The sequence below is a fragment of the Canis lupus genome, chromosome 23, assembly GCF_048164855.1.
Source record: "Canis lupus baileyi chromosome 23, mCanLup2.hap1, whole genome shotgun sequence".
NCBI classification, from domain to species: Eukaryota; Metazoa; Chordata; class Mammalia; order Carnivora; family Canidae; genus Canis; species Canis lupus.
The window spans coordinates 33,927,119-33,952,243 of NC_132860.1; the positions used below are offsets into that span (position 1 = coordinate 33,927,119).

A 25,125-nucleotide genomic window follows, 5' to 3' on the forward strand; every position below is an offset into this window, starting at 1 on the left:
CAATGAGAAAAAGTGTCTTTGACAATAAGTGATGGGAAGACTGGACAGATACATGCAAAAGACTGAAACTGGACCACTTCCTTACACCACAAAAATAAACTCAAACACCTAAATGTGAGATCTGAAACCATAGAAATCCTAGAAGAGAACATAGGCAGTAATTTCTCTGACATGGGCCACAGCAACATTTTTCTAGGTGTGTCTCCTAAAGCAAGGGGAAAAAGGCAAAAATAAACTATTGGGACTACATCAAAGTAAAAATCTTCTGCACAGCAAAAGAAACAACCAACAAAACTAAAAGACAGCCAACTGAATGGGATAAGATATTTACAAGTAAAATATCCAATGAAAAGTTAGTAGCCAAAATTTATAAAGAACTTACACAACTCAACACCAAAAAACAAATAATCCAGGCAGAAGACATGAACAGACATGTATCCAAAGAAGACATAGAGGTATTCAATAGACACATGAAAAAATGCTCACCATCACTCATCATCAGGGAAATGTAAATCAAAACTACAATGAGATATCACCTCACACCAGTCAGAATGGTTAAAATAAAAATGAAAGAAGCAATAGGTGTTGGTCAGGATGTGGAGAGAAAGAAACTTTCATCCGTGTTGGTGGAAATACAAACTGGTACAGCCTTTATGGGAAGACAGTATGGAGGTTCCTCAAAAAATTGAAAATAGAATTACCATATGATCCAATAATTCCACTACTATTATCTAAAGAATATTAAAACAATAATTTGAAAAGGCATATGTATCCCTGTTTATAGCAGCGTTATTTATAATAGCTAAGTTATGGAAGCAGCCCAAGTGTTCTCTGCTAGATGAATGGATGCAGAAGATGTTCTTGAAATGAAAGGACATATTACGTCAAAAAGATGAAATCTTGCCATTTGCATCAACGTAGATGGATGTAAAGAGTATAAAGCTAAGTGAAATAAATAATACAGAAAAAGATATATACCATATGATTTCACCCAAACAAATGAACAATGGAAAAAAGAAACAAACCAAGAAACAGACTCTTAACTAAAGAAAAGTTATGGTCATCCAAAGGGGAGGTTGGTGGAGTGATGGGTGATATAAGAAAAGGGGATTAATAGTACACTCATCATGATGAGCACTGAATAATGTATAGAATTGCTGAATCACTATATTGTACACCTAAAACTAATATAGCACCTTATTTTTACTATACTGGAATTTAAATACAGATGGTCATATGTATCATAGCTTTAAAAAATAAAACATATTACATGGGGATTGGCAAACTTCTTATCTAAAGAGACAGTAAATATTTTCGGCTTCACAGGCATGCAGTATCTTTCTCAACTACTCTATGTATGTAAAGGAATAGGTATGAGTGTGCAATCAAACTTTATTGACAAAATCAGCCAGCTGGCAATTATTTGGCCCCATGCCACAGTTTGCTGACTCCTGAAAAAACACATGGAGTATTCCAACTCAGAAATATCAATCCTAACACACAAAGACAAATGAAATATAGAGAATTTCTTGGACTGAATAATTAGAACCCTTAGCTTAAAAATAAACTATGTGATTTAAAATAATCCTATAAAAAAACCTGCAGAGGTCTTTCAAATGATGAAATAGGACACTCAGAATAATTGTTTCTAATACTTACAGTAAATATTAAAAATACATTATGAAGTATATACCTAACATATTATAGTAAATAGGAAATTTCATATTTTAAAAGAATAAAGACAATTATTTGTTAATTTTTATGTATGCTTTAAAAAAAATAGGCTAAGTAATAGAAGATTCCTGGGACCTAACATTTTCTTGTAGATTAGGGAATTCATGAGGAAATAAATGCAGAAGAATAACAGATTGGAATTAGAATCATAATGCCAACCTTAAGATCCTTGGAAATGAGTTGAAAAGATCAAAGTATTATTCCAGATAAAGGTCTGATACCAATTTGGAAGGGAATTGTGAGGGGCTGCCTAAAATAGTTTCATTATTTGATCATTAATTAATCAATATGTAATACTGCTTAAAACAAGAGAACAGATTGATTTGCAAACATAACCAGGTATTGGGCACCTGGATGGTTCAGTCAGTTAAAGTGTTAAGACTCTTGGTTTCAGCTCAGGTCCTGATCTCCGGGTTGTGAAATTTAGCCCCTGGTTGGGCACAATGCTAGGTGTGAAGTCTGCTTAAGATTCTCCCTCTCCCCCAGGCCCTATCCCCTCTCTCCCTCTCTAAAAATAAAGAAGCAAACAAATAAATAAGATGTTAAAAAACAAACAAAATCAGGTATTCAGGGAGGTATTAATTTTACTATTTTTGGCAATATGAGATAACATCAAACTGGGAAATGGCTTATGCAGAAGAGAAACAATTATATTTGTGACAGAAGGGGTTAGCAACAAGAATTTTTACTAGTATTTCACAGTTGGAACTAAATGAAAAAAAATTTGTTTTTTAGTTTCTGAAAGTAGTTGTGTGTGTGATAGATAGACCTTAAAATTAATTTCAGTATTTAGTGAACATCTACCCAAACCCACACAAGTATATACCTACTTCTACTCCATGTGGCTATTTTATGTTTTGTTTTGTTTTTCAAGATTTTATTTATTTATTCCTCAGAGAGAGAGAAGCAGAGACATAGGCAGAAGGAGAAACAGGCTCCATGCTGAGAGCCCAATGTGGGACTCAATCCTGAGTCTCCAGGATCACACCCCTGGGCTGAAGGCGGCGCTAAACCGCTGAGCCACCAGGGCTGCCCTATTTTCTGTTTTGAATGGGTAGATCATTCTAGTAATTTCACCTTTACACTCAAAAAAATGGTTCTATTTCTCAGAGTAAACAAGTATTAAGGAAGCATATCTGACAAATATAAATAATGGATTTCTTGCTCTCTTCATTCATTACTACCAGTTATGGTCCAAACGTGTCTAATATTCATATGGTGGATTTCTAACCCTCAGTACCTCAGAATGTGCTGTACTTGGAGACATTCCTTTACAGAGATAATTAATTTTTATTAAAGATTTTATTTATTTTTTGATGAGAGACACACAGAGAGAGGCAGAGACATAGGCAGAGGGAGAAGCAGGCTCCCCACAGGGAGCCCGATCTGGGACTTGATCCCAGAACCCCAGGATCATGACCCGAGCCAAAGGCAGACATTTAGCCACTGAGCCAGCCAGGCACCCCCAGAGGTAATTAAAATTAAATTAAATGAGATCATTAGAGTGATCCAATAAGGACACCTGATCCAATATGACTGGTGTCCTTATAGGAAGAATAAACTCAGAGACAAACATGAACACACACAGAATACCACCTGAAGACAGAAAAAAAAAAAAGTTATCTACACGCCAAGGAGACAGGCCTCAGAGAAAACTAAAACAAAAACACAACACACTGGTGATTTTCCAAAGTTTATAGGCTATGGAAAGCCCACCTAAGTGGGTAGTTTACTCTTTGTTTCAACAAATGTTTATTGATTGCCTGCTATGTTCCAGAGACATTTCTTGTTATTTAGGATACAACAGTGAACAACACAGACTAAACCTGCTTCCTTGAGTTTATATTCTAACACTGGGTGATGGACAGTAAACAATAATCGTAATAGGCAATCCCATTACATAAGATTAAAATTATTAGGCAGAAAAGAAAAAGTATAGCAGGGTAATGGGATTGGGGATAGGGTGGAAGTTGACAGGGAACAAGGTAGGAGGCAGCTTGCAATTTTAAATTGGGCGATCAAGGTAGGCTCATCGACATCTGAGCAAATAATTGAAAGAGATAAGGGAGCTAACTAGAAACCTATTCCTGTAAAGATTGATTCAAAGAGAGAATTCTAGTACAGGCCTTAAATTTTAAGACTGGAACCTGCCTGATTTTTTTGAGAAAGAGCAAGGTGACAAGTGTGATTGCAGTAGAGTGAATGAAGGAGAAAATAGTAGGATAGGAATGTAGGCAAATAAGGGAAGGTGAGGGAGGCAGATCTGGTTAGGAAGGCCTTGCAGGCTACTGATTTTAATCTAAGTATAATGAAAAGCATCACAGGGTTATTTTTGTTGTTGTTTTTGTTTGTTTGTTTTAAAGGAAAAAATAGAGGCACCTGGGGAACTCAGTGGTTGAGCGTCTGCCTTTGGCTTAGGTCATAATATCCAGGGTACTGGGATCACGTATAATCAGATTCCCCACAGGGGAACCTGCTTCTCCCTCTGCCTTTATCTCTGCCTCTCTCTGTGTCTCTCATGAATAGATAAATAAAATCTTTAAAAAAAATAAAGGAAAATATTTTGTTACTTTTAAATTCAGGTTAAAAGTATTGGTAGTATTGGTTTTAATTCATCACTTATATAAAACACTCAGTGCTCATCCCAACAAGTGCCTCCTCTTAATGCCCACCACCCTGTTACTCCACCCCCTCCAGCAACCCTTAGTTGCTGTTGTTTTCTACAGTTAAGAGTCTCTTATGATTTGTCTCACTCTCTGTTTTTATTTTCTTTCCCTTCCCCTATGCTCATCTGTCTGTTTTTTTAAATTCCACATGAGTGAAATTATATGATTTTTTGTCTTTGATTTCACTTAGTTCCATCCACATTGTTGCAAATACCAATATTTCATTCTTTTTGGTGGCTGAGTCCTATCCCATTGACATCTTCTTCATTCATCAGTCAATGGACATTTGGGCTCTTTCCTGATTTGGCTGTTGTTGATAGTGCTGCTGTAAGTATTGGGGGTACATGTGCTCCTTTGAATCAGTATTTTTGTATATTTTTAATAGGTACCTAGCAGTGCAATTGCTGAGTCATAGGGTGGTTCTATTTTCAACTTATTGAGGAATCTTCATACTGTTTTCCAGAGTGGCTGCACCAGTTTGAATTCCCATCAACAATGCAAAAGTGTTTTCCTTTCTCTATATTTTTGGCAACATCTGTTGTTTTCTGGGTTGTTAATTTTAGCCATTCTGACTGGTGTGAGTTGGTATCACATTGTGGTTTTGATTTGTATTTTCTTGATGATGAATGATGTTGAGCATTTTTTGATGTGTCTGTAGGACATTTGTATGTCTTCTTGGGGGAATGTCTGTTCATATCTTCTGCTGATTTCTTGACTGGATCATTTATTATTTGGGTCTTGATTTTTATGAGTTCTTTATAGATTCTGGGTACTAGCCCCTTATCCAATATATTATTTGCAAATATCTTCTCCCATTCTGTCAGTTGTCTTTTAGTTGTTTTGATTATTTCCTTTGCTGCGCAGAAGCTTTTTATCTTGTTGCGGTCCCAATAGTTCATTTTTGCCTTTGTTTACCTGGCCTCTAAAGAAATGTCTAGTAAAAGTTACTGCAGCCAAGGTCAAAGAGGTTTCAGCCTATGTTCTCCTCAAGCAATTTGATGGTTTCCTGTCTCGCATTTAGGATTTTCATGCATTTTGAACGTATTTTTGTGGACCATGTAGGAAAGTGAGTTTCATTTTTCTGCATGTTGCTGTCTAGTTTTCCCAACATCAATTGTTGAAGAGACTTTTTTCCATTGGATATTCTTTCCTGCTTTGTCAAAGATTAGTTAACCATATAGTTGTGGGTCTATTTCTGGGGTTCTCTATTCTGTTCCGTCATTCTATGTGTCTGTTTTGTGACCATACTAACTTGATCCTTATAGCTTTGTAATACAGCTTTACAACTGGGACTATGATGCCTCCCACTTGGCTTTACTTTTTCAATGTTACTGTTCTCTATTTGGGGTCTTTTCTGGTTCCATATAAATTTTAGGATTGTTTGTTCTAGGTCTGTGAAAAGTTCTGGTGTTACGTTGATAGGGATTGGATTGAATGTGTAGATTACTTTGGGTAGTATACATTTTAACAATAGTTGTTCTTCCAATCCATGAGCATGGGAGGTTTTTCCATTTCTTTCTGTCTTCTTCAATTTCTTTCATAAGTGTTCTATAATTTTCAGCATACAGATCTCTTATTTATTTGGTCGGATTTAACCTAGGTATCTTATAGTGTTTGGTGCAATTATAAATGGGACTGATTCCTTGATTTCTCTTTCAACTGCTTCATTATTGGTGCATACAAATACAGATTTCTCTACATTGATCTTATATCCTGTGCCTTTGCTGAATTCATAGAACTTATGTTCTAGCAATTTTTAGTGGAATTTTTCAGGTTTTCTACATAGAATATCATGTCATCTGTGAAGAGTATAAGTTTGACTTCTTTCTGGCTAATTTGGATCTCTTTTGTTTCTTTTTGCTGCCTGATTTGGCTAGGACTTCCAGTTGAACAACACTAGTGAGAGTGGGCATCCCTGTTATGTTCTTAACCTTAGGGGAAAAACTGAAAGTCTTTCAGTTAATCTGTGGGTCACAGATATTAGCTGTGGGTCTTTCATACATGACCTTTATTATATTGAGGCATGTTTGTTCTATCCCTACGTTCTTGAGGGTTTTATCAAGAAAGGATACTGTATTTTGTCAAGTACTTTCTCTGCATCTATTAGAGGATCATATGGTTCTTAACCTTTATTGATGTGGTATATCACATTGATTGACTTGCAGATATTGAAACTACTCCTGCAGCCCAGGGATAAATCCTATTTGGTCATGCTGAATAAGACTTTTAATGTACTGTAGGGTTAGATTAGCTAGTACCCTGATGAGAATTTTTGCATCCATGTTCATCAAGGATATTGGTCTGTAATTTTTAGTGGGGTCTTTGGTTTTGAAATTATGGTAATTCTGGCCTCATAGAATGAGTTGAGAAGTTTCCCTTCCATTTCTATTTTTTGGAACATTTCAGAGGAATAGGTATTAATTCCTCTTTGAATGTTTGGTAGAATTCCCCTGGGAAGCTATTTGGCCCTGGACTCTTGTTTGTTGGGGAGATTTTTGATTACTGACTCAATTTCTTTGCTGGTAATGGGTCTGTTCAAATATTCTATTTCTTCCTATTTTAGTTCTGGTACTTTATAGTTTCTAGGAATTTATGCATTTCTTCCAGATTGCCCAACTTATTGGCATATAAATGTTCACAATATTCTATTATAATTGTTTGTATTTCTGTGGTGTTAGTTGTAATTGCTCCTCTTTCACTTATGATTTTATTTAGTTGAGTCTTTTCTCTTTTTGATAAGTCTGGCTAGGGGTTTATTCTTTCAAAGAACCAGGTCTTAGCTTTGTTTGTTGTACTGCATTTTTTCTGTTTCATTATTTTCCTGCTCTAATCTTATTTCCCCTCCTCTGCTAATTTTAGGCTTCATTTGCTATTCTTTTTCCAGCTCCTTTATGGGTTTGGTTAGCTTGTGTATTTGCTAATTTTGTTTCCTGAGGAAGGGCTGTATTGCTATATACTTCCCTCTTAGGACCACCTTTGCTATGTCCCAAAGGTTTTAGGCTATAGTATTTTCATTTTCATTTGCTTCCATGTATTTTTTAATTTTTTTTCTTTAATTTTCTGATTAACTCATTCTTCAGTAGGATGCTCTTTAACCTCCATGTATTTGTGATCTTTCCAAGTTTGTTCTTGTGATTGACTTCATGCTTCATGGCATTGTGGTCTGAAAATATGCATGGTATGATCACAGTCTTTATGTACCTGCTGAGGCCTGATTTGTGACCCATTCTATGATCTATTCTGGGGAATATTCCATGTGCACTCAAAAAGAATGTATATTCTGCTCCTCTAGGATGAAATGCTCTGAATATATCTGTTAACTCCATCTGGTTCTATGTGTCATTCAAGCCATTGCTTCCTTGTTGATCTTCTGCTTAGATTATCTGTCCATTGCTAGGAGTAAGATGTTAAAGTCCCCTACTATTATTGTATTATTATCAACGAGTTTCTTTAAGTTTGTTTTTGATTTCTATATTTGGCTTCTCCCAAGTTGGGGGCATAAATATTTATAATTGTTAGATCTTCTTATTGGATAGACTCCTTTATTATGATAGAGTGCCCTTCTTCATCTCTTATTAGTTATTAATTGATTTATACATTTGGCTGCTCCCAAATTGGGGGCATATTTACAATTATTAGATTGTCTTGTTGGATAGACTCCTTTATTATGATATAGTGCCCTTCTTCATCTCATTATAGTCTTTGGTTTAAATTCTAGCTTGTCTAATATAAGTATGACTATTCTAGCTTCCTTTGGATATCCATTAGCATGATAGATGGTCTCTACCCCCTCACTTTCAATCTAAAGGTGTCTCTAGACTCACCAAAATGAGTTTCTTTTAAGCAACATATTGATTGTGGGGTTGATTTCTGGCCCTACTATATATTAGGCATCTTTTTCAACAAAATAGTGCTGTGCTTAAGAGCTCAAGTCCGAAGGCTTATGTTCCTTTATGTGAAAGCTGACTCTTTCACTTGCTAAGTTTGAGCAATTTACTTTGACCCTCTAATCCTCAGTATCTTCATTATATAATTGGGATAATAAACTTAATTACCAGAGAGAGACAAAGTGGTGGAGGGAGAAAGAATGTATTACATCTGTTAAAGCCTATTAAGCAGTATCAGCTCAGCACCAAACATTTGGCAGGCGTGGTAAATTGAATTAATGGCTCCAATGCCTCCTCCCTCCCCATAGCCACACCCTTTGCCATGTAATTTTGTAGTTGCTCCTTCTAAAGAGGAAGAGGATATTTTTTTACTCCTCAACTTTGGGTTGAGCCCTTGACTTACTTTGGCCTATAGAATGATATAGAAGTGACAGAGTGATGATTTTAAGCCTATTCCTTAAGAGGCTTCAAGAATTTCTGCTTTTCCTTTTGCACCTCTTTCCTGTCCCTGGATTCCCCTGAAAATGAGAGCATTGTGGAGCAGAGCACCTCCATCTGATCCTTGACCCACAGCAAGAAGTAGAGCAGCTTTAGCTACCACACCCTGGAGCAGAACTGCCCAGAGCCCAGAGTAACCCCGACCAATCACAAGACATGTGGGTAAGAACAAACAACTGGTGTTATTAGTGGCTGAGTTTGGGGATTCTTTGTTGCACAGTTATAGCTAGTGATAGAGTAGGCAATGACTAATCCTAGCCTATTTCCTTAAAGTTTTGATTAAAACAAAAAACACCCTGTCAATTGAATTGCCTTCCTTCACTATATAGCTTTAAATACTTTAATGCTGAGAACAAATTGGGAGTTAAGACACAGGTCAAATTCTACAAAACAAATACCAAATCCTACACTACACCAATCCAAGTATCACTTAATTCTTCCCTCTATAAGTTATAGAATACCTTAGAGAGTTCCGTAAGTGCTAGAAAGCTTCAAATAAGCTTGCCAGTCAGAGCCAATGAGTTTGAACAATATCCTTGACTATATCAGAGCATTCTCTCTTACTCATTGTAAATACAATAGGGGATTGAACTGCTTTAAGCCAATTCTCTCCAAATTAAATATGCTAAAAGAAAAGACAAAACATTCTCCAGTGTGTGTTGGTGTATGTGTTGCTCTCACTGAGGCTATTACTATATTTTAGATAATTTTTAAGTGTTATACAGAGAGAGAATGTGTCTATCATTATTTGTGGATTCTGTGTTTATAAATTTGTGTACTAGCTAAAAAATATATGTAATGCCCAAAATCAATATATGTGAGATTTTCAGTCATTTGTAGACATGCACTAAGTAGTGAGAATTTTGAGTCACCTGGTGACTGGTGAGCCTGTTCCCAACTGAAGTCGAACAAGGAAGTTTTCTGCCTTATTTCAGCACTCATATTAGAAACAAGTGAGTCCTCTTCATGGTCTATTTAGTGCCATGTTTTTCTCATTTTTGTGCTTTTTATTGGTGATTTCACTGTTCAAAATGGCCCCCAAGTGTAGTTCAAAAGTGCTATCAAGGCTGTGATGTGCCTTATAGAGAAAATATGTAAGTTAGGTAGGCTTTGTTCAGGCATGAGTTACAGTGGTGTTAACCATGATTTAGTGTTAACAAATCAACAATAATGTTTCTTCACACATAAAACAAGGTTATATGTTGATTAGTTGACAAAAATATTGTGACCCGAGGTTCATAGAACCTAATCTTATATTTTTCCTAGGAGTACTGGTTTAGTATCTGCTAGTTTAATATTTGTCAAACTATAAAATAAACATATAGCAAATTGTGAGACTTGACTATGTATACATGTATATTTGTGTGGGTATGTATATATATTCATATACCTGCATATCTCCCTATATTGACCATATGTCTCCCTTAGGCCAGCATTTTAATTATATCTCCCAAAGGTTTGAATCACCAAAAAATTCTGTACAGAAAGAAGCTACTACTTTCTGTAAGGCAAACCAAGGACTTATCATGAGAAGATGGTGAGAGACAATTCTAACTGTATTAGTCACTCAGGTCTTTATTTTTTTATACTTCTCGGATTGTAACAAATGAGTGAGATTAACACCATGAGATTTAACAGGAGAAAAAAAGCCGAATGACTATCTGTCCCAGACTTATAAAGCAACCTTTCAAAAAGAGTTAAACATCTCATTAAAATAAGAATTATGAAAATATTTAGGGATGCCTGGGTGGCTCAGGGAGCCTGCTTCTCCCTCTGCCTGTGTCTCTGCTTCTCTCTCTGTCTCTCATGAATAAATAAAATCTTTAAAAAAAAATTAATGAAAGTATCAAGGGCAACTACTTATCCCTAAAATAACCATTTCTTCACTGGATTCCCCTGTCTTTTTAAACTTAAAGTACTTTCTATATCTCTCATTATTGCACGTAGACTCTATTGCATTAATCTTATTACCTTTGTCTTTGATTTCTCAATCGCTAGCTCAGTGTCTGCCACACAGGGAGATCTCAGTTAATGTCATGAACTCTAATTATAGAATACTTAAGTGTTAGCACACTACAACAGAGCTTCACATACATTTTATATGCATATATAAGTGTGTGCATAATTTGTGCTATTTAAAAAGTAATATTAATCTCAGTATAAACTACCCCAAACCAAATACTTTACCTTACATTCCCTAGGAATTTCTTTTAAAATCTATCTCCATCTTACACCAGACCAGTTGTTGGAGGAGGGGATTGTGAGGGCATGACTGCTGATCAACCTGTGAGCTGGACCCAGGAAATTGGAGTCTCCTCACTTGTCCTTGAAATGTATGTTCGGTCCACTGTTCCCACAGCTGGAGTCATTATAAAGATGCAGCTGTGAGAGAGTAATGTGTTGTTGAGACCATCTGGAAGGTAGGTATACATGACTGAGTCCCACTAAGGCCTCTATATAAACCTTTTAAGGATCTCTCAGGTGGATCAAGAAATCTACTTTTCTTGTGGCCACCCAAAACAAGCCTCATGTAAGTTATCTTGTTTATTAAACCTGCCTCTCACCAGTCTAGGAGGTAGGAGGCAGGCCTGCCTCTTTCTTTGGCCTTTCCCTTGCCTTTTGTATATGGGACTGTTTTGTAAACCAACACTGGTATAGTGGAAAGAGCATGATCTTTGTTAAGTGGGTTTACATTCTGGTTCTACCATTTACCTATCATGAGACATCCAAAAAAGCTACAAAACTTTTCTCATCTTCAGCTTCTTAGTGGATAAAATGGGTAATAGAATAAAACTACCCATGAGAGAGCTGTGTGGATTGTGCCAAATCTTACATGTGAAGATCCCTGCATATGGTATCCACTCTATACATGCTAGTTTTTTTCCCCCTCGAAGGTCTTACTTATGTGCAGATCTTCAAATAGTTGAATGATAAATTTACTTCTCATAGAGATGATCATTGTTGTTGTTTTAATTTTCAGAAATGTAGGAATCTGGATTGCAGCTAGAGGGTTGTGAATTATAAAAAAAAAGTCTCTGCTATAGGCAATAATTTTAATGTTAATTAACTCCATCTGGAAGGAAAAGCAGGTGTTGAAATTGATCACTTAAGTACAGAAAGCAAAGGCTGTTTACTAAACTCTCCCTAAATTAATTTGGCTGAGCTTGTGGTTAAATTGCTTTCAAGTCACTTTTCTATAAATGCCTTATACCAAATGCTGAAATTGGAAAAAGAAGACCAAGCAGATTTTAATGAAATGTAACAAATTGGACTGAAAGGTCACCTAAAAATAAAAATTATATTTTAAAAATGAAAAAACAGTTTTGCTTCAATAGCAGGTGGAATTTGAGCAAAAACCTATGGCATTTCTCATGTGTTGTTCACAAATTACCTGAATTCAAATCAAAGTGCATTCACTACAAAAAATAGAGTCCTGCACTCTCTACCAGAGCAATTGAGCCAGATGTGCCAGGGAGTTCCAAGAATCTACATTTAACAAGTCAGGTAATTTTTATTCTCACTAAAACTTAACAGTCATTATCCTAAGGATGGAGAGGACTCAATTCACACAATAGTGATACACAGTCCTAGAAAGATAACAGATTAAGTATAATGGTTGTCTGAGAAGGTAAAACATAACACTGAAGCTTAGAAAATATCATTAAACAAATCCATGTTTACCAGTTAAGGAAATACTGATACAAAGACAGCGTTCATTCAATTTCTTTGCCTTCTATCATCACCTAACTCCTTAATAGAAAGCCCAGATTCCCGAAACTTCTTTCCAAGGCTTTTCATAATCTAATTTGATTCTTCATTCTGCTCCAAACTGCAGTCCCAAGCCAACAGCATCAGTTACCCATACTTACAGAATCAGAAGTTCTGGGGACAGAACCCAGCAATCTGTGTTTTAGCAAGGCCTCTAGGTGATTTGATGCAGACTAGTTTGAACACTATGTACCCTTCATGGTTCATCATGATTCATCATACTGCAGTCAACTGTTATGAACAAGGCATTAGGTGTGAGACTAATGTGGGAAATATAGCTGTTTTTTTTTTTTTTTTTCAAATGCTAGACAGGGTACAAGTTTAGTTGTAAAATGAGTAAGTTCTGGGGATCTAATATACAGCATGGTACCTATACTTAACAATACTGTATTGTATACTTGAAAGTTTCTATAAGAGTAGAGCTTTAATATTCTCCCTATAGAAAAACAAAATGGTAGTTATGTGAGGTAAAAGATGCATTAACTAACCTTACTGTGGCAAACATTTTACAACATGTATCAAAAAATTACATAGTACACTTTAAACTTACACAATGGTATATGTCAGTTATATCCCATAACTAGAAACAAAAAGAAAATTACATGGGAAAAAAAATTTTTTTTAAGATTTTAATAATTTATTTGACAGGGAGTGAGCAAGCGAGAGAGAGAGAGAGAGAGAGAACACAGAAGCCAGGGAAGAGTAAGAGGGAGAAGCGGACTCCAGCTGAGCAGGACGTTGGGACCTTGACCTAAGCCGAAGGCAGACACTTAACCAAGTCACCAAGACCACCCCATAAATTTTTTTTTGATAAAACACGCTAATGTCTCCAACTATGAAAGAACCGACACCTACTGGGTATTTACTACCTGTTACTACCACTTCTGAGCGCTTTGCATTTATTGTCCAATTAATCCTCACTACAATCTAAGGATACAGGTTTGATTATTATCACTGCTTTACACAATGACACTGCAGCACAGAAAGGTCAAGAACAACACCAAAGCCATATGGTAGCTAAGGGATGGAATCAGAAATTGAATTCAGACAGTCTGTCTCTACAGTTCACATTCTTCAGCACTCTATAAACTGCTTTCAGGAAATGTTAGCAATTCTCAAACACCACCTGAGGAAATCTTAGCCTTGACTGAGACAAAGACAATGCCCAAACCTGAGAAAAGAGTAGGATTTTAAATATCATAAGATACAATATTTTTACACTAGGCTAGATTTATTCCTTATATCCTATCTTTTTTAAAATCATCTTAAAGCCTGCTTATCCTTAGGTTTCTATTAAAACAGTCATTATTACAAAGGCCTTTCAGCTGTGTGAACTTGAAGCAAAACAGTGTATCACAGGTTCATTTCCCTATATATAAAGATAACAATATTATTTAACCATGGAGAAATAGTATGAAGTGAGGGAATACATGTGAAAGTACATTTTAAACTTTAAAACATTAATTATATGCTTGTAATGTGGTGTCACAGTATTTTTCATACCAAAGGTTTCAGAATTTGTTGCTTGAAGCCTATCCCCTTTCACTGACCTTTTTATGCCACAATTAGCACTGTCTATATAGACTGGCTGCACAAAGTACTTTTTTTAAATCAACTCATTCATCAGATCTCAACTGTCACCCTCCACCTCACAGTAGAATATTCTTCAAATTTTCCTTACTGTAAAGATTAACCAATGATGCTTTTTTAAAATGTCATATTCTCTAGTGCCTCCCCTGGAAATTTTGATTACTTAGATCTGGCATGGGATACAGGATACTACAAAGTTTAAGAAATATCCAAAGTGATTGTTATAATAAGTTGAGGGTTGGAAACATTACAGTAAATATTAAGCTTTTCTAGAGATTTGAAAACAAAGACCGAAAATCCTCTTGGGGCACCTGGGTGGCTCAGTGGTTGAGTGCCTGCCGCTGGTTCAGGTCATGGTCCTGGGGTCCTGGGGTCCTGGGGTCCAGGGGTCCTGGGATTGAGTCCTGAATCAGGCTCCCTGCATAGAGCCTGCTTCTTCCTCTGCCTATGTCTTTGCCTCTCTGTGTCTATCATGAGTAAATAAATAAAATCTTTTAAAAAAATCCTCTCAATTGCTACCTAATATTAGCACAAAGATTATTTTTGGACATAGTTTGGTTTTTTGTTTGTTTTGTTTGTTGTATTTTCTGGGTTTTTTTGTTTGTTTGTTTTGGTTTTTTTTTTTTTTTTTTTTACTCCAATACATTTGCCAGAAATGGTAGAGAACTTTTTTTTTCTTCTGGAAGAAAGATATGTTTAAGTAAGGTATTAATTTGAATAGACAAAGTTATAAGAGAGTAACAACTTAGAAACTAAATCCCATTGGGTTAACACAATAAATATCTGCATCATTCACAGTGCATGTCTGTTGAGGGTTAGGAGAGACTGGAGGAATGAGAATGGACCATCTATTCCACATGGTGACTAAATGAACCAGAAAGAGTTTCTAGTACCTTGTAAGCAGGGAGTTGCAGCCTTTGGATTATCAAGGTAGGGGAAGGGAGAGACTGAAAGCTCAAATCTGAGTATATCCCTGCCTCAAGCCAGAAGTGACACACAATTCAATCCTTAGTTCATTGGCCGAAACAGTCAAATAGCATCATCAAAATGGAAGCAGCTTAGAAATGAAGAGTGACAAATGGAGTATTTTGTTAGCTTTACTATGTCTGCCTCAGTCTACTTTAAGTTCAATGAGTACTCTAAATAAATAATCACCAATATTTAAGCAATTTAAAGCTACCCAGCAATCTGGAAAAGAAGAGAAAGCTCTAATCAAATTGGTCTCTCACCCCAAGGATTTAAAATTTACTTAAGACTGTAGTCGTGCAACTCATTAACTTGCAAGAAATGTGCATTAAAGATCTTAATGGTGTGATATATGCGTTAATTTCAACAGAAATGAACACCTTTAGTAAGGCAGAGTTTCATGTAAGAAATGGGATAAATTAGAACTACAATATTTAGAAAACCTCTGGGAATATGCTGGTATATCTTAAACTTTGAGGGAGTCACCATGAGAAAAATACAAATTATGCTTGTGTAATAACATATGGGCTAAGTAATTAAATTTAGTATATGATTCAGGAAAATACTATATGACTCAACATCATAGGAAAAGAAAGAAACCAATATTTTTAAGAACCTTCCATATGCAAGGACTCAGCTATTCCTTTACCTATGTTATCTCTATTTTATCATTGACTAAGACCCTCAGAAGCAAGCATTATTCCCATTTTACAAATGAGATAAAAAATGTGAAGCAACTAGATTAGCATTACACAATTAGTAAGTAGCAAAACTAAGATTCAAACCCATGTCTGAGGATCCCATGTTGTGTATGGGGATGTGTATATTTTTCCCATTATATTAAGTGATGCCATGCTAACTAACCTAGGATGTCCTTCATTAAAATATTGCTTTTATAAAAGATAAAGAATATGTGTAAAACACTTTACTAGTAATTTTTAATGAAATCATAACCCATTCACAGCCATACTCAGGGATCTTGTGACAGATTCATGTATAACATTTCTTTGCTACAGGACCAGAAACACATAAAACAAATAGGCAAAAATCATTGAGGAATCTTCTTTTGAACACTCCTTCTCCCCCTTTTCCTCCTAAATTGCACAAGAATTGGCAGCTAATTAACAGCTCATTAGCAACATTGATAAACCATGTGACAAAAACAAATGCTGTGCTAACAGAAGGGAGAGCTTTCCAATGAATATGAAATAGAATATAGGATAAAATCCAATTGCTGAAATGACCTTCCTATAGATTTCCTAATGATTCTTGCCATATTTCATGATTTCTTAGTCATTCATGCATTCAGATATGTATTAATCACCATGTTTTTATTATTAATCACCATGTTAAAGGCAATGTGGTAATTTGGGGTATTCAAAATATGTGTCAAATACAATTCTTTCCTTCAAGAAGTTCATAACTTCATTTCCTTCTTGTAAATAATCTATGAAAATGGAATATGATCTTTTTAGGTAAAAGTTGGCATTACGTTGATAACTCACACATGCACATCTGACAACATATTTCCTGGTTAGACTGTTATTGAAGGAGGCATGGCTAAGAGGCTGGGAAAAAATTTTGATGTGTATGAAAATTGGGTCTCACAGATCAATTTGAAGCATCCTGAATAACTAGACTTAATTTTCATGCAAATCTGACCTGTTACTTTTTCAACTAAAAAAACATTCACTTATTATCCATTTCTTTTTTATTATAAATATATTTTTATTGGTGTTCAATTTGCCAACATATACAACAATACCCAGTGCTCATCCCGTCAAGTGCCCACCTCAGTGCCCGTCACCCAGTCAGCCCCGCACCCTGCCCACCTCCCCTTCCACCACCCCTAGTTCGTTTCCCAGAGTTAGGAGTCTTTCATGGTCTGTCTCCCTTTCAGATATTTCCCACTCATTTTCTCTCTTTTCCCCTTTATTCCATCTCACTATTTTTTATATTCCCCAAATGAATGAGACCATATAATGTCCCTTTCCGATTGACTTATTTCACTCAGCATAATACCCTCCAGTTCCATCTACGTCGAAGCAAATGGTGGCTATTTTTCGTTTCTAATGGCTGAGGAATATTCCATTGTACACATAGACCACAGCTTCTTTATCCATTCATCATTCGATGGACACCGAGGCTCCTTCCACAGTTTGGCTATTGTGGACATTGCCGCTAGAAACATCGGGGTGCAGGTGTCCCGGCGTTTCATTGCATCTGAATCTTTGGGGTAAATCCCCAGCAGTGCAATTGCTGGGTCATAGGGCAGATCTATTTTTAACTCTTTGAGGAACCTCCACACAGTTTTCCAGAGTGGCTGCACCAGTTCACATTCCCACCAACAGTGCAGGAGGGTTCCCCTTTCTCCACATCCTCTCCAACATTTGTGGTTTCCTGCTATGTTAATTTTCCCCATTCCCATTGTTGTGAGGTGGTATCTCATTGTGGTTTTGATTTGTATTTCCCTGATGGCAAGTGATGCAGAGCATTTTCTCATGTGCATGTTGGCCATGTCTCTGTCTTCCTCTGTGAAATTTCTGTTCACGTCTTTTGCCCATTTCATGATTGGATTGTTTGTTTTTTTGCTGTTGAGTTTAATAAGTTCTTTATAGATCTTGGAAACTAGCCCTTTATCTGATATGTCATTTGCAAATTCCTTCTCCCATTCTGTAGCTTGTCTTTGAGTTTTGTTGATGGTATCTTTTGCTTTGCAAAAGCTTCTTATCTTGATGAAGTCCCAATAGTTCATTTTTGCTTTTGTTTCTTTTGCCTTCATGGGTGAATCTTGCAAGAAGTTACTGTGGTTACTGAGTTCAAAAAGGGTGTTGCCTGTGTTCTCCTCTAGGATTTTGATGGATTCTTGTCTCACATTAAGATCTTTCATCCATTTTGAGTTTATCTTTGTGTATGGTGCAAGAGAGTGGTCTAGTTTCATTCTTCTGCATATGGATGTCCAATTTTCCCAGCACCATTTATTGAAGAAACTTTTTTTCCAGTGGATAGTCTTTCCTGCTTTGTCGAATATAGTTGACCATAAAGTTCAGGGTCCACTTCTGGATTCTCTATTCTGTTCCATTGATCTATGTGTCTGTTTTTGTGCCAGTACCACACTGTCTTGATGACCACAGCTTTGTAGTACAACCTGAAATCTGGCATTGTGATGCCTCCAGCTATGATTTTCTTTTTTAATATTCCCCTGGCTATTCGTGGTCTTTTCTGATTCCACACAAATCTTAAAATATTGTTCCAACTCTCTGAAGAAAGTCCATGGTTTTTGATAGGGATTGCATTAAACGTGTAAATTGCCCTGGGTAACATGGACATTTTCACAATATTAATTCTTCCAATCCATGAGCATGGAATAGTTTTCCATATTTTTGTGTCTTCCTCAATTTCTTTCAGAAGTGTTCTGTAGTTTTGAGGGTATAGATCCGTTACCTCTTTGGTTAGGTTTATTCCTAGGTATCTTATGCTTTTGGGTGCAATTATAAATGGGATTGACTCCTTAATTTCTCTTTCTTCAGTCTCATTGTTAGTGTATAGGAATGCCACTGACTTCTGGGCATTGATTTTGTATCCTGCCACACTGCCAAATTGCTGTATGAGTTCTAGCAATCTTGGGGTGGAGTCTTTTGGGTTTTCTATGTAGAGTATCATGTCATCTGTGAACACGGAGAGTTTGACTTCTTTGCCAATTTGAATGCCTTTTATTTCTTTTTGTTGCCTGATTGCCGAGGCTAGGACTTCTAGTACTATGTTGAATAGCAGTGGTGAGAGTGGACATCCCTGTCTTGTTCCTGATCTTAGGGGAAAGGCTCCCAGTGTTTCCCCATTGAGAATGATATTTGCTGTGGGCTTTTCGTAAATGGCTTTTAAGATGTTGAGGAATGTTCCCTCTATCCCTACACTCTGAAGAATTTTGATCAGGAATGGATGCTTTATTTTGTCAAATGCTTTCTCTGCATCTATTGAGAGGATCATATGGTTCTTGTTTTTTTCTCTTGCTGATATGATGAATCACATTGATTGTTTTACGAGTGTTGAACCAGCCTTGCATCCCGGGGATAAATCCTACTGGGTCATGGTGAATAATCTTCTTAATGTATTGTTATATCCTATTGGCTAGTATCTTGTTGAGAATTTTTGCATCCATGTTCATCAGGGATATTGGTCTATGAACAATCCACAAAAACAGGAACTGAATAGGTATCATGATGACACTAAACTCATATCTTTCAATAGTAACTCTGAATGTGAATGGGCTTAATGACCCCATCAAAAGGCGCAGGGTTTCAGACTGGATAAAAAAGCAGGACTCATCCATTTGCTGTCTACAAGAGACTCATTTTAGACATAAGGACACCTACAGCCTGAAAATAAAAGGTTGGAGAACCATTTACCATTCGAATGGTCCTCGAAAGAAAGCAAGGGTAGCCATCCCTATATCAGATAAACTAAAATCTATCACAAAGACTGTAGTGAGTGGTGAAGAGGGACACTATATCATGCTTAAAGGATCTATCCAAGAAGAGAACGTAACAATCATCAATATATATGTCCCGAATGTGGGAACTGCCAAATATATCAATCAATTAATAACCAAAGTTAAGCCATACTTAGATAGTAATACACTTATACTTGGTGACTTCAATCTAGCGCTATCTACACTCGATAGGTCTTCTAAGCACAACATCTCCAAAGAAACAAGAGCTTTAAATTAAACACTGGACCAGATGGATTTCACAGATATCTACAGATCTTTACATCCAAGCTCAACTGAATACACATTCTTCTCAAGTGCACATGGAACTTTCTCCAGAATAGACCACATATTGGGCCACAATTCAGGTCTGAACCGATACCAAAAGATTGGGATCGTTCCCTGCATATTCTCAGACCATAATGCCTTGAAATTAGAACTAAATCACAAGAAGAAGTTTGGAAGGATTTCAAACATGTGGAGGTTAAGGACCATCCTGCTAAAAGATGAAAGGATCAACCAGGAAATTAAGGAAGAATTAAAAAGATTCTTGGAAACTAATGAAAATGAATATATAACCATTCAAAATCTTTGGGATACAGCAAAAGCAGTCCTGAGGGAGAAATACATCGCAATACAAGCATCCCCCCAGAACCTGGGAAGAACTCAAATACAAAAGCTAACCTTACACCTAAAGGAGCTAGAGAAAAAACAACAAATAGATCCTACACCCAGCAGAAGAAGAGCGTTAATAAAGATTCGAGCAGAACTCAATGATATAGAGACTAGAATAACTGGAACAGATCAACAAAACCAGGAGGTGGTTCTATGAAAGAATTAATAAGATAGATAAACCATTAGCCAGCCTTATTAAAAAGAAGAGAGAATAGACTCAAATTAATAAAATCAGGAATGAGAAAGGAGAGATCACTAAAAACACCAAGGAAATACAAACGATTTTAAAAACATATTATGAACAGCTATACGCCAATAAATTAGGCAATCTAGAAGAAATGGACGCATTCCTGGAAAGCCACAAACTATCAAAACTGGAACAGGAAGAAACAAAAAACCTGAACAGGCCGATAGCCGGGGAGGAAATTGAAGCACTCATCAACAACCTCCCCAGACACAAAAGTCCGGGGCCAGATGGTTTCCCTGGGGAATTCTATCAAAGGTTTAAAGAAGAAACCATACCTATTCTACTAAAGCTGTTCGGAAAGATAGAAAGAGGTGGAATACTCCAAACTCGTTCTATGAGGCCAGCATCACCTTAATTCCAAAACCAGACAAAGACCTCACCAAAAAGGAGAATTATTATCCATTTCTGTTAAAGTTGTAACTTCTTAAAATGGTGCACATGATCTTGACTTGTCTTTCCATGTTTTGTGTGTGTTCGATCCTATTCATGAATCTCAAAATATGCCACACTGTAGCACACCTGTTACTCCCTTCACATTGTGTGACCTTCAACCATCCTATCAACTCACTTTATCTTTACAAATTGCCCTCATGCTTTAAGATGCAGGTAACATCATCAAATATAGAAGGCCAGCCTAAACTCAAGTCAGATTTGCCACACTTCTCATTGACCTATATTGAACTCATCACGCCATATAATAGATACCTTTATTTGTCTTCTATTTATCCCTTGGGCTTTTTTGAGAGCAGAGGTTGTATCTTCTCATCTCTGTGTCTTCAGTGGCCAATACTGGGCAAGGACATAGTATGAACTTAATATCTGAACTATTAAGTGAATCAATTAGTGTATGCTATTCCAATTCACATCTATAATGAGAATATATGAATGCTGGGCACAGGAAGCTCTGCTTTAAGTTATAGGCATAGTTAAAAGAAAAATACATGTACTAACATTGTTTTTCTTAAAAGAACACACCCGGATATTTTAATAAAGCAGTGAAGTAGATCATCTTATAGAACAAAACTTTAAAGAAATAAACATAGATTTTTTTAAATGGTTCCTTCAGTATAATTTGTACTTGTCATGATCATAGCTTAGTTACATGATTACATCGAGGAGACCCTGTTAGAATTGTAGAATACTTATAATTCTCTGCTTCAACAGATAGTAGCATTAAGATTATGTGAGTTTTCTATTCTTTTTAAAGATTTTATTTATTTGAGAGAGAGATTGAGCATGAGCAAGGTAGAGGGGCAGAGCAAGAAGAAGACACCCCACTGAGCAGGGAGCCTAATGTGGGGCTCCATTCCCTCTGGAACATACATGCAACTTAACAGTTGAGCTGAACGTACTTGTGAAGCAAATAAGAAATTGAGCCATGAAAACAAGACATGGCATGTGAAAAGTCAACCTGTGAGTTTCACAATAAGAAAATGGTCATCTTCCCTCCCACTTCAATGTCATGCCTGTTAAATCACCTTCTAATTCACTTTATACAACCTAAGATAATTTTCTTCTCAGAATTGTAGGGACCTTTAACTACAGAATTCAGACTAATTGTTACAAAACAGGTGTTTTACATCTTATTTAAGATGACAATGAACTAGCATCCTTTAACACATCTCTCAAATTCAAATTCAACTTTTTGCTCATATCTTATGATGATACATAAAAAGACAAATAGAGAAAAGATTGATAACTATTGACAAAATGAGGAAATAGGTGGTATTAGCTTGACATTATGCTGGTCATTGTGCTATGCCTCATGAAAGAGATTAACCTCTTTGCAGAAAAGAACACAGATATTTCATTTTTGTATTCCATTAATTTAGAGACTCAGGGTCTACTAAAATCAGAAAACTGCTGGTGGTTGTGCTGGTAGTTTTGAATGACAGAAAAGAAAGTCATTTGAAATGGAAGGTGATTTTACTTGAGCAGAGCCACACTGGCTGAATTTCTGTAGTAATTCCACATATCCAACCACCTTCCAGATTTTACATTAAGACAGGTTCCATAAGAATTAAAATGTTAGGCTAGAAGCTTTAAGAGTAATCCTTAGGCCCTGTCTATTGGGGAACTTCAAGTTTGTCTATCTCAAACATTGTCTTTACTTGGGAAAAAAAGATAGGGAAAAAACCCTTTAGAATACTAAAAACTAAAAGGATGTGTAATCAATAGAAATCAACATAAACTTTAAGAAATATAGTCATTTTCAATAAAAGACAAAATTAAATTGCTTTTTGAAACAAAGGATTAAAAAGAGAATGTAATAAAAGGACAATGTTTTTCTACTTTTTAAAAATACCCTAAAAAAATAGTAAACAGCATGAAACTTATTTGAAAGAGTACATGAAATTAAAATTATATTACCAGTATCAGGAAAGCCAAAGTGAAGCTACAGGAGTCTAGTCATTAATTCTAAGAACAGACTGAGAAATCTCTTGAGGATACAGAAGAAAAATAAAAGTATAACAAAGATTAAAGTACTGAGAGAGGTAATAAATATAGAATACAGAAAAATCCAACAAATGTTGAAATGTTAGGAGTTCAGCATTAATAAATAAAATTGTGTGATATAATTAACAGTGACAAATTTGAAGAAATTCCTCAGGAAGTAAAAATATGAAATGTCTTTAAACTTTCAAACAAAATTAAATAGAAATGTTTCATAACAAGATGCATTTTGAAAAAAAAAGTTTGAATATCAATGATAATTTAAAAAGATCCAAGCATAAAAACAGTATCTAAAATTATATGGAATTATTCTGATTCAACCATCCCCTGTGGCAGTAAATTCCCAAAAGCAATGAACCAAAATTTAAAGGATTTTGAATCTCTTTATATATGGTTTCCAAAGGATAATAAGTATAGAGCAAGGTAAATATATATTCAGCTATACCAAATAGTTAAATATGCTCAGAAATTGTGTTATTTTTGAAAAAAAGGAGATATTTCCCATTATATTTAAAATTTAAAATAGAAAAGGAAATTGCTAAAAGGATCTATGAAAACAAAGATGTAAAATGAGTTTAACATTAGATTAACTCTATATTTTGTAAATGTACATTTTGTTCACAAAACATTTAATATTACAATGACTTGAAAGATAAGTTATTTTTAGAAAAATATATTAACACTGAAAATCAGGTAGATCGGGCAGTTGTCAAAAACTAAGAATGCATTCTGATTAGGACAGTTGCTTCACAATCATCTAATTATTAGCATACATCTTTTTGAAGAAAACATAAGTAGAAAGAAACATGTATATATACGTGTGTGTGTGTGTGTATGTAATCTCCAACTCCCTAGAATTAACCTGGCATACGTTCTGGTAAGTATCTTTTATGAAATGGGAAAAATTCTCCTCCATTATTTTAAGAAGTTCTTTATTGTTGTTTTTGATAGTACATTACTCATAAACATTATGTTATAAAAGGTTATTTTTGTTTCCTTGAGATGCTCTAGCATTGTCTTTTCTTACATTTCAAAGTATTTATAGGTCACTTCCTTGTATGATGTACATATCACCATGATGTCGGTTTCCCATGGGTCATGGGTGGTGAAGGCTACCTGGCATGCCTAGGAACTAATTCTAAGGTAACCTTATATAGCTGTTGTATGCTTTAATGGTCATGGGAAACATATACAATTTCTTACCTATCTGGCTAAAAATGGTGTGAAGGCAACAGGGATGTTAATGGTTAAAGGATTGGCCTTTAGCTAAAATGGGTAAATGAAGCACCTGGTTTCATATGCATGTCCCAAGAATCATGATATTCTCTTGTACAACTCCAGTATGGCTATCAATTTCAATAAATTTTACATGAATACAGCACTTCTATACAATTTGTTGTTTGTATTCTAATATTTTCAGTAGGCCAAATAATGTCCTCTATAGCATTTTTTCCTCCAGTCTAGAGTCAGATAGAACATATTTCTCAAGCCTCTTTTAATTTAGTATATTACTGCAGGCCTTCATTGACTTTGATGGTGACATTTTTGAAGATTATAGTTCACCATCCTTTTTTTCTAATAGGACACTTTTCATTTCATTTGTCTGAGGTTTTTTAATGATTAACTTTCAGGTTTTGCATTTTTGGCTAGGATACAACATAGGTAATGAGTCCTCCTTAGATTTTGAGGAACATGATGTGCATTGACCTCTCACTAAACATTTTAATTTTGATAGTCTAGTAAACATTTTGCCCATTTAATGGACATTTGTTCATTGATTACATACAACCAGATTTATATTCCTTTTCTTTTCAAATATATATTTCCTTTTAAAAAGAAATATTTATTCATTACTATTTATTATTTATTCATTCATTCTTCATTCACACACACACACAGAGAGAGAGAGAGAGAGAGAGAGAGAGAGAAGCAGAGACACGGCAGAGGGAGAGGCAGGCTCCATGCAGGGAGCCCGATGTGGGACTCAATCCCAGAACTCTAGGATCATGCCCTGAGCCGAAGGCAGATGCTCAACCTCTGAGCCACCCAGGCATCCCTAGTAAAGACATATATTAACACACATACAAAGTGATCATGAGTCCCATAGTTTTGCTTTGAAATATATATTTGATGGGATTCTATGTAAATAATGTA

At 35.7% G+C, this 25,125-nt stretch overlaps 1 protein-coding gene across 2 annotated transcripts in view; it reads right to left on the reverse strand.

The window, feature by feature from the left end:
* The window catches only part of TENM4 (teneurin transmembrane protein 4), a 2,813,748-nt gene that overhangs the window by 2,427,248 nt on the left and 361,375 nt on the right, over positions 1 to 25,125 (reverse strand). The window lies entirely within an intron of this gene.